This window comes from Mustelus asterias, chromosome 5 (genome assembly GCF_964213995.1).
Source record: "Mustelus asterias chromosome 5, sMusAst1.hap1.1, whole genome shotgun sequence".
Classification (NCBI taxonomy): domain Eukaryota; kingdom Metazoa; phylum Chordata; class Chondrichthyes; order Carcharhiniformes; family Triakidae; genus Mustelus; species Mustelus asterias.
This window is the reverse complement of record NC_135805.1, coordinates 31,435,989-31,445,633: the sequence shown is the minus strand read 5'-3', so window position 1 is coordinate 31,445,633 and position 9,645 is coordinate 31,435,989.

The following is a 9,645-nucleotide window of genomic DNA, read 5'->3' as shown; positions in this document are numbered from 1 at the left end:
GCTCCAGATTGGCTGAGCCGCGTGCTGCCTGTCTATTGGACAGTGGCGGCTGCTCCCTGAACTCCGGCACCGCCCCCAATCCTGTGGCAGGTTCCACGTAGGAAACACCTGCTGTGCGGCCTGTGCCACAGGCTGGTGTCTGCATGGTCTGGTGTCTGCATGGTCTGTGTCACAGGCTGGTGTCTGCATGGTCTGTGTCACAGGCTGGTGTCTGCATGGTCTGTGCCACAGGCTGGTGTCTGCATGGTCTGTGCCACAGGCTGGTGTCTGCATGGTCTGTGCCACAGGCTGGTGTCTGCATGGTCTGTGCCACAGGCTGGTGTCTGCATGGTCTGTGTCACAGGCTGGTGTCTGCATGGTCTGTGTCACAGGCTGGTGTCTGCATGGTCTGTGTCACAGGCTGGTGTCTGGATTGGAAAATCGCTGTTGTAACCCCACTGTTCAAGAAGGGAACAAGAAAAAAGATGGAAAATTATAGGCCAATTAGCCTAACCTCAGTTGTTGGCAAAATTCTAGAATCCATCGTTAAGGATGAGATTTCTAAATTCTTGGAAGTGCAGGGTCGGATTAGGACAAGTCAGCATGGATTTAGTAAGGGGAGGTCGTGCCTGACAAACCTGTTAGAGTTCTTTGAAGAGATAACAAATAGGTTAGACCAAGGAGAGCCAATGGATGTTATCTATCCTGACTTCCAAAAGACCTTTGACAAGGTGCCTCACGGGAGACTGCTGAGTAAAATAAGGGCCCATGGTATTCGAGGCAAGGTACTAACATGGATTGACGATTGGCTGTCAGACAGAAGGCAGAGAGTTGGGATAAAAGGTTCTTTCTCAGAATGGCAACCGGTGACAAGTGGTGTCCCGCAGGGTTCAGTGTTGGGGCCACAGCTGTTCTCTTTATATATTAACGATCTAGATGACGGGACTGGGGGCATTCTGGCCAAGTTTGCCGATGATACAAAGATAGGTGGAGGGGCAGGTAGTATTGAGGAGGTGGGGAGGCTGCAGAAAGATTTAGACAGTTTAGGAGAGTGGTCCAAGAAGTGGCTGATGAAATTCAACGTGGGCAAGTGCGAGGTCTTGCACTTTGGAAAAAAGAATAGAGGCATGGACTATTTTCTAAACGGTGACAAAATTCATAATGCTAAAGTGCAAAGGGACTTGGGAGTCCTAGTCCAGGATTCTCTAAAGGTAAACTTGCAGGTTGAGTCCGTAATTAAGAAAGCAAATGTAATGTTGTCATTTATCTCAAGAGGCTTGGAATACAAAAGCAGGGATGTACTTCTGAGGCTTTATAAAGCACTGGTTAGGCCCCATTTGGAGTACTGTGAGCAATTTTGGGCCCCACACCTCAGGAAGGACATACTGGCACTGGAGCGGGTCCAGCGGAGATTCACACGGATGATCCCAGGAATGGTAGGCCTGACATACGATGAACGTCTGAGGATCGTGGGATTATATTCATTGGAGTTTAGGAGGTTGAGGGGAGATCTAATAGAAACTTACAAGATAATGAACGGCTTAGATAGGATGGACGTAGGGAAGTTGTTTCCATTAGCAGGGGAGACTAGGACGCGGGGGCACAGCCTTAGAATAAAAGGGAGTCACTTTAGAACAGAGATGAGGAGAAATTTCTTCAGCCAGAGAGTGGTAGGTCTGTGGAATTCATTGCCACAGAGGGCTGTGGAGGCCGAGATGTTGAGCGTCTTCAAGACAGAAATTGATAAATTCTTGATTTCTCGAGGAATTAAGGGCTATGGGGAGAGAGCGGGTAAATGGAGTTGAAATCAACCATGATTGAATGGTGGAGTGGACTCGATGGGCCGAATGGCCTTACTTCCGCTCCTATGTCTTATGGTCTGCATGGTCTGTGTCACAGGCTGGTGTCTGCATGGTCTGGTGTCTGCATGGTCTGTGTCACAGGCTGGTGTCTGCATGGTCTGTGTCACAGGCCGGTGTCTGTATGGTCTGTGTCACAGGCTGGTGGCTGCATGGTCTGTGTCACAGGCTGGTGTCTGTATGGTCTGTGTCACAGGCTGGTGTCTGTATGGTCTGTGCCACAGACTGGTGTCTGCATGGTCTGTGTCACAGACTGGTGTCTGCATGGTCTGTGCCACAGACTGGTGTCTGCATGGTCTGTGTCACAGACTGGTGTCTGCATGGTCTGTGCACAGGCTGGTGTCTGTATGGTCTGTGTCACAGGCTGGTGTCTGCATGGTCTGTGTCACAGACTGGTGTCTGTGTCACAGACTGGTGTCTGCATGGTCTGTGTCACAGACTGGTGTCTGCATGGTCTGTGTCACAGACTGGTGTCTGTGTCACAGGCTGGTGTCTGCATGGTCTGTGTCCCACTCCACATCACAGGCTGGTGTCCAGGGTTGACAAATGATAGATGGAATTTAATGCAGGGAAGTGTGAAAAGATTCATTTGGAAAGGAAGGGCACGGGTTAAAATGGGATTAGAATAGAGAGGTTCTTGGTGGCTGGCACAGATACAATGGGCTCAAGGGCCTCTTTAAATGGTGCAAAACTCTGGGTGGAATCATGACAAAAATACACCATGTATTGGCTCAGGTGAGAAAACCGCAGCTCGCAGGCCTCACAGCCGACCTTTCTCACCGTATCGAACAACACACTTTAAAGTGAGAATCAGACAGTCAATTGGAGGGCTGAGGCCTATAGACCCTGTCAAAGCCAGCAATTCTGAGATTGGGTCTCTCTGACTTAACTAAAAGGCTCCCGCCCCCCCCCCGCCCCCCCGCCCCCAGAAACGAGCATTGGGGTGACCCGACTCCCATGTTCCCTCCCCTAGCATAAGGGCACATGCCCCCCCTCGCAGGTATTAAGTCAGTCCCCCTCCTCATCACTGGCATTACTCCCACCCTCCATCTTAATTGACACTGCTCCCACCCTCCTTCACAGGCTGAGGCCCAACCCACCCTCCAGGATCAGTGACCTCACAAGGGAAACCTTGCTTATCAGAGGGCCTGCCCTTTGATTTATTATTGTCACATGTATTGGGATACAGTGAAAAGTATTGTTTCTTGCACACTATACACACAAAGCATACTGTTCATAGACTACATAGAGAAGGAAATGAGAGAGTGCAGAATATAGCGTTACAGTAATAGCTAGGGTGCAGAGAAAGATCAACTGAATATGAGGGAGGTCCATTCAAAAGTCTGATGGCAACAGGGAAGAAGCTGCACTTGGAATTGGTTTAGGATTGCGCAGACATAAAAGATGGATAACTTGAACTTCATTGTTAGTCTGTGTCAAGCTAATTTGCTATTTTTTATGCAGGAAAGATTCAGAGAATTGTCTCAGGGATGAGGACTGCCAATTATGTAGAAAGAGTGAAGAAGTGCTTCAGTTTCAAAGAAGTCACATGTGACTCAAAACGTTAACTGCTCTATCTCCACAGGTTCTGCCAGACCTGCTGAGTATTTCCTATTTTTATTTCCAATTTCCAGCGTCTGCAGTATTTTGCTTTTATGTTATTGAAGAAGGTGGGACTATCCTTGAAGAAAATAGAACATAGAACATTACAGCACAGTACAGGCCCTTCGGCCCTAGATGTTGCGCCGACCTGTGAAACCAATCTAAAGCCCATCTAACCTACACTGTTCCAATATCATCCATATGTTTATCCAATGACCATTTAAATGCCCTTAATGTTGGCGAGTCCACTACTGTTGCAGGCAGGGCATTCCACGCCCTTACTACTCTCTGAGTAGAGAACCTACCTCTGACATCTGTCCTATATCTCTCACCCCTCAATTTAAAGCTATGTCCCCTCATGCTAGCCATCACCATCCGAGGAAAAAGGCTCTCACTGTCCACCCTATCTAATCCTCTGATCATCTTATATGCCTCTATTAAGTCAGCTCTTAACCTTCTCTCTAACGAAAACAGCCTCAAGTCCCTCAGCCTTTCCTCATAAGACCTTCCCACCATACCAGGCAACATCCTGGTAAATCTCCTCTGCACCCTTTCCAATGCTTCCACATCCTTCCTATAATGCGGCGACCAGAACTGTATGCAATACTCCAAGTGTGGTCGCACCAGAGTTTTGTACAGCTGCAACATGACCTCCTTGCTCCGAAACTCAATCCCTCTACCAATAAAAGCTAACACACCGTACGCCTTCTTAACAACCCTATCAACCTGGGTGCCAACTTTCAGGGATCTATGCACATGGACACCGAGAGCGCTGTGCTCATCCACACTACCAAGTATCTTACCATTAACCCAGTACTCTGTATTCCTGTTACTCCTTCCAAAGTGAATCACCTCACACTTTTCCGCATTAAACTCCATTTGCCACCTCTCAGCCCAGCTCTGCAGCTTATCTATGTCCCTCTGTAACCTGCAACATCCTTCCGCACTGTCCACAACTCCACCGACTTTAGTGTCATCCGCAAATTTACTAACCCATCCTTCTATGCCCTCATCCAGGTCATTTATAAAAATGACAAACAGCAATGGCCCCAAAACAGATCCTTGCGGTACACCACTAGTAACTGAACTCCAGGATGAACATTTCCCATCAACCACCACTCTCTGTCTTCTTACAGCTAGCCAATTCCTGATCCAAACCGCTAAATCACCCTCAATCCCATGAATCATAGAATCATAGAATCCTACAGTGCAGAAAGAGGCCATTCGGCCCATCGAGTCTGCACCAACCACAATCCCACCCAGGCCCTATCGACATATCCCTACATATTTACCCACTAACCCCTCTAACCTATGCATCCCGGGACACTAAGGGGCAATTTAGAATGGCCAATCAACCCAGCCCGCACATCTTTGGACTGTGGGAGGAAACCGGAGCACCCGGAGGAAACCCATGCAGACACAGGGAGAATGTGCAAACTCCACACAGACAGCGACCCGAGCCGGGATTCGAACCCAGGTCCCTGGAGCTGTGAAGCAGCAGTGCTAACTACTGTGCTACCGTGCCGCCCATGCCTCCGTATCTTCTGCAATAGCTTCCCATGGGGAACGTTATCAAATGCTTTACTGAAATCCATATACACCACATCAACTGCTTTACCCTTATCCACCTCTTTGGTCATCTTCTCAAAGAACTCAATAAGGTTTGTGAGGCACGACCTACCCTTCACAAAACCGTGCTGACTATCCCTAATCAAATTATTCCTTTCTAGATTATCATAAATCCTATCTCTTATAATCCTTTCCAATACTTTGCCCACAACAGAAGTAAGGCTCACTGGTCTATAATTACCAGGGTTGTCTCTACTCCCCTTCTTGAACAAGGGGACAACATTTGCTATCCTCCAGTCTACTGGCACTATTCCTGTAGACAATGACGACATAAAGATCAAAGCCAAAGGCTCTGCAGTCTCCTCCCTAGCCTCCCAGAGAATCCTAGGATAAATCCCATCCGGCCCAGGGGACTTATCCATTTTCACACTTTCCAGAATTGCTAACACCTCCTCCTTATGAACCTCAATCCCGTCCAGTCTAGTAGCCTGAGTCTCAGTATTCTCCTCGAGAACATTGTCTTTTTCCTGTGTGAATACTGACGAAAAATATCCATTTAGCGCCTCTCCTATCTCTTCAGACTCCGCGCACAACTTCCCACTTCTGTCCTTGACTGGCCCTAATCTTACCCTAGTCATTCTTTTATTCCTGACATACCTATAGAAAGCTTTAGGGTTTTCCTTGATCCTACCTGCCAAAGACTTCTCATGTCCCCTCCTGGCTCTTCTTAGCTCTCTCAAAGAACAAAGAACAGTACAGCACAGGAAACAGGCCCTTCGGCCCTCCAAGCCTGTGTCGCTCCTTGGTCCAACTAGACCAATCGTTTGTATCCCTCCATTCCCAGGCTGCTCATGTGACTATCCAGGTAAGTCTTAAACGATGTCAGCGTGCCTGCCTCCACCACCCTACTTGACAGCGCATTCCAGGCCCCCACCACCCTCTGTGTAAAAAACATCCCTCTAATATCTGAGTTATACTTCGCCCCTCACCCCTTGAGCCCGTGACCCCTCGTGATCGTCACTTCTGATCTGGGAAAAAGCTTCCCACCGTTCACCCTATCTATCCCCTTCATAATCTTGTACACCTCTATTAGATCTCCCCTCATTCTCTGTCTTTCCAGGGAGAACAACCCCAGTTTACCCAATCTCTCCTCATAGCTAAGACCCTCCATACCAGGCAACATCCTGGTAAACCTTCTCTCCACTCTCTCTAACGCCTCTACGTCCTTCTGGTAGTGCGGCGACCAGAACTGGACGCAGTACTCCAAATGTGGCCTAACCAGCGTTCTATACAGCTGCATCATCAGACTCCAGCTTTTATACTCTATACCCCATCCTATAAAGGCAAGCATACCATATGCCTTCTTCACCACCTTCTCCACCTGTGTTGCCACCTTCAAGGATTTGTGGACTTGCACACCTAGGTCCCTCTGTGTTTCTATACTCTTGATGACTCTGCCATTTATTGTAAAACTCCTCCCTACATTATTTCTTCCAAAATGCATCACTTCGCATTTATCCGGATTAAATTCCTGGCTAACTTGTAACTCTCAAGCGCCCTAACTGAGCCTTCACGTCTCATCTTTACATAAGTCTCCTTCTTCCTCTTCACAAGAGATTCAATTTCTTTAGTAAACCACGGTTCCCTTGCTCGACCACTTCCTCCCTGCCTGACAAGTACATACTTATCAAGGACATGCAGTAGCTATTCCTTGAACAAGCTCCACATTTCAATTGTGCCCATCCCCTACAGTTTCCTTCCACATCCTATGCATCCTAAATCTCGCCTAATCGCATCATAATTTCCTTTCCCCCAGCTATAACTCTTGCCCTGCGGTATATACCTATCCCTTTCCATCACCAAAGTAAACGTAACCGAATTGTGGTCACTATCACCAAAGTGTTCCCCTACTCCAAATCTAACACCTGGTCTGGTTCATTACCCAGTACCAAATCCAATGTGGCCTCGCCTCTTGTTGGCCTATCTACATACTGTGTCAGGAAACCCTCCTGCAGACATTGGACAAAAACTGACCCATCTAAAGTACTTGAACTATAGCTTTTCCAGTCAGTATTTGTAAAGTTAAAGTCCCCCATAACAACTACCCTGTTACTTTCGCTCCTATCCGGAATCATCTTTGCAATCCTTTCCTCTACATCTCTGGAACTTTTCGGAGGCCTTTGGAAAACTTGAAGAGAAGAGAAAGCTGAGAAGAGATTTGATTAGAGTTATTCAAAATCATGAAAAGTCAGGACAGAGTAGGTGGAAAGGAACTATTCCCATTGATGGAAGCATTGAGAACCATCAGGCACAGAATCACAGAATTGTTCCAGCACAGAAGGAGAACATTTGGCCCACCATGTCTGCACTGGCTCTCCAATCGAGCATTATAGCTTAGTGCCATTCCCCTGCTTTTTCCCCGTACCCTTATTCAAATAGTCATCTAAATGGCCTCTTGAATGCCCCGATTGAACCTGTCTCCACCACATTTTCAGGCAGTGCATTCCAGACCCCAACCACTTGCTGTGTGTAAAGCTTTTTCTCACATCACATTTGCTTCCAATGCAAATCACTTTAAGCCTGTGCTCAATCCTTTTACAGTGGGGGAGGGGGGGAGACAATTTCTCCCTAAAAATTCTGTCCAGCCCCCTCATTATTTTGAACATTGCTGTCAAATCTCCTCTCAGCCGCCTTCTGTTCAAGGCGAACACTCCCAACCTCTCCATTCCATTCTCATAACTGAAGTTTCTCATCTCTGGAACCGTGCTTGGAAACCTCTCCTGCACTCTCTCCAACGCGCTTAAGGTAATTGACAAAAGAAATAATGACGACATGGGGGATATTGTTTTCTCGCAACATGCGCTGAGGTGTGGAAGGCTCTGCTTGAGAGTGTGTTGGAGGCAGGGTCAATCGAGGCTTTTAAAAGGATCAGACTTGCAGTGGACTGAGAAGATTGAGCATGTGGACATTAGGAAAGAGGATGTGTTGGAGCTTTTGAAAAGCATCAAGTTAGATAAGTCGCCGGGACCGGATGGGATGTACCCCAGGTTACTGTGGGAGGCAAGGAAAGAGATTGCTGAGCCTCTGGTGATGATCTTTGCGTCATCAATGGAGACGGGAGAGGTTCCGGAGGATTGGAGGATTGCGGATGTGGTTCCGTTATTCAAGAAAGGGAGAAGAGAGGGCGCGGGAAATTATAGACCGGTGAGTCTAACCTCAGTGGTTGGTAAGTTGATGGAGAAGATCCTGAGAGGCAAGATTTATGAACATCTGGAGAGGAATAGTATGATCAGAAATAGCCAGCACGGCTCTGTCCAAGGCAGATCATGCCTTACGAGCCTAATTGAATTTTTTGAAGATGTAACTAGACACATAGACGAGGGAAGAGCAGTAGATGTAGTTTAAATGGATTTCAGCAAGGCGTTTGATAAGGTGCCCCATGCAAGGCTTATTGAGAAAGTGAAGGGGTATGGGATACAAGGGGACATTGCTTTGTGGATTCAGAACTGGCTTGCCCACAGAAGGCAAAGAGTGGTTGTAGATGGGTCTTTTTCAGCATGGGGGTCGGACACCAGTGGAGTTCCCCAGGGATCTGTTCTGGGACCCTTGCTCTTTGTGATTTTTATAAATGACCTGGATGAGGAAGTGGAAGGATGGGTTGGCAAGTTTGCTAATGACACAAAGGTTGGTGGGGTTGTGGATAGTGTAGAGGGATGTCAGCAGTTGCAACGAGACATAGATAAGATGCAAGACTGGACGGAGAAGTGGCAGATGGACTTCAACCCAGATAAGTGTGTGATGGTTCATTTTGGCAGGTCGAATAGGATGAAAGAATATAATATTAAGGGTAAGACGCTTGGCAGTGTGGAAGATCAGAAGGATCTTGGGGTCCGGGTTCATAGGACGCTCAAAGCAGCGTTGCAGGTGGAGGCTGTGGTTAAGAAGGCGTATGGAATACTGGACTTCATCAATAGAGGAATTGAGTTTAGAAATCGGGAGATAATGCTGCAGCTGTATAGGACCCTGGTCAGACCCCACCTGGAGTACTGTGCCCAGTTCTGGTCGCCTCATTACAGAAAGGATGTGGAAACCATAGAAAGGGTGCAGAGGAGATTTACAAGGATGTTGCCTGGATTAGGGGGCATGCCTTATGAGGATAGGTTGAGAGAGCTAGGTCTTTTCTCCTTGGAGAGGCGAAGGATGAGAGGTGACCTGATAGAGGTGTATAAGATGTTGAGGGGTATTGATAGAGTGGATTCTCAGAGGCTTTTACCCAGGGCTGAAATGGTTGCCACAAGATGTCACAGGTTTACGGTGCTGGGGAGTAGGTACAGAGGAGATGTTAGGGGTAAGTTTTTCACTCAGAGGGTGGTAGGTGCGTGGAATCGGCTGTCGGTAGTGGTGGTGGAGGCGGATTCGATAGGGTCTTTTAAGAGACTTTTGGATAAGTTCATGGAAGTTAGTAAGATAGAGGGTTATAGGTAAGCCTAGTAAGTAGGGACATGTTAGGCACAACCTGTGGGCCGAAGGGCCTGTTTGTGCTGTAGCTTTTCTATGTTCTATGTTCTATTATCTCAAAAGGAAATATATACAGGCCTATGGGAAATGTCTTGGGAATGGCACTAAATGAATTGCT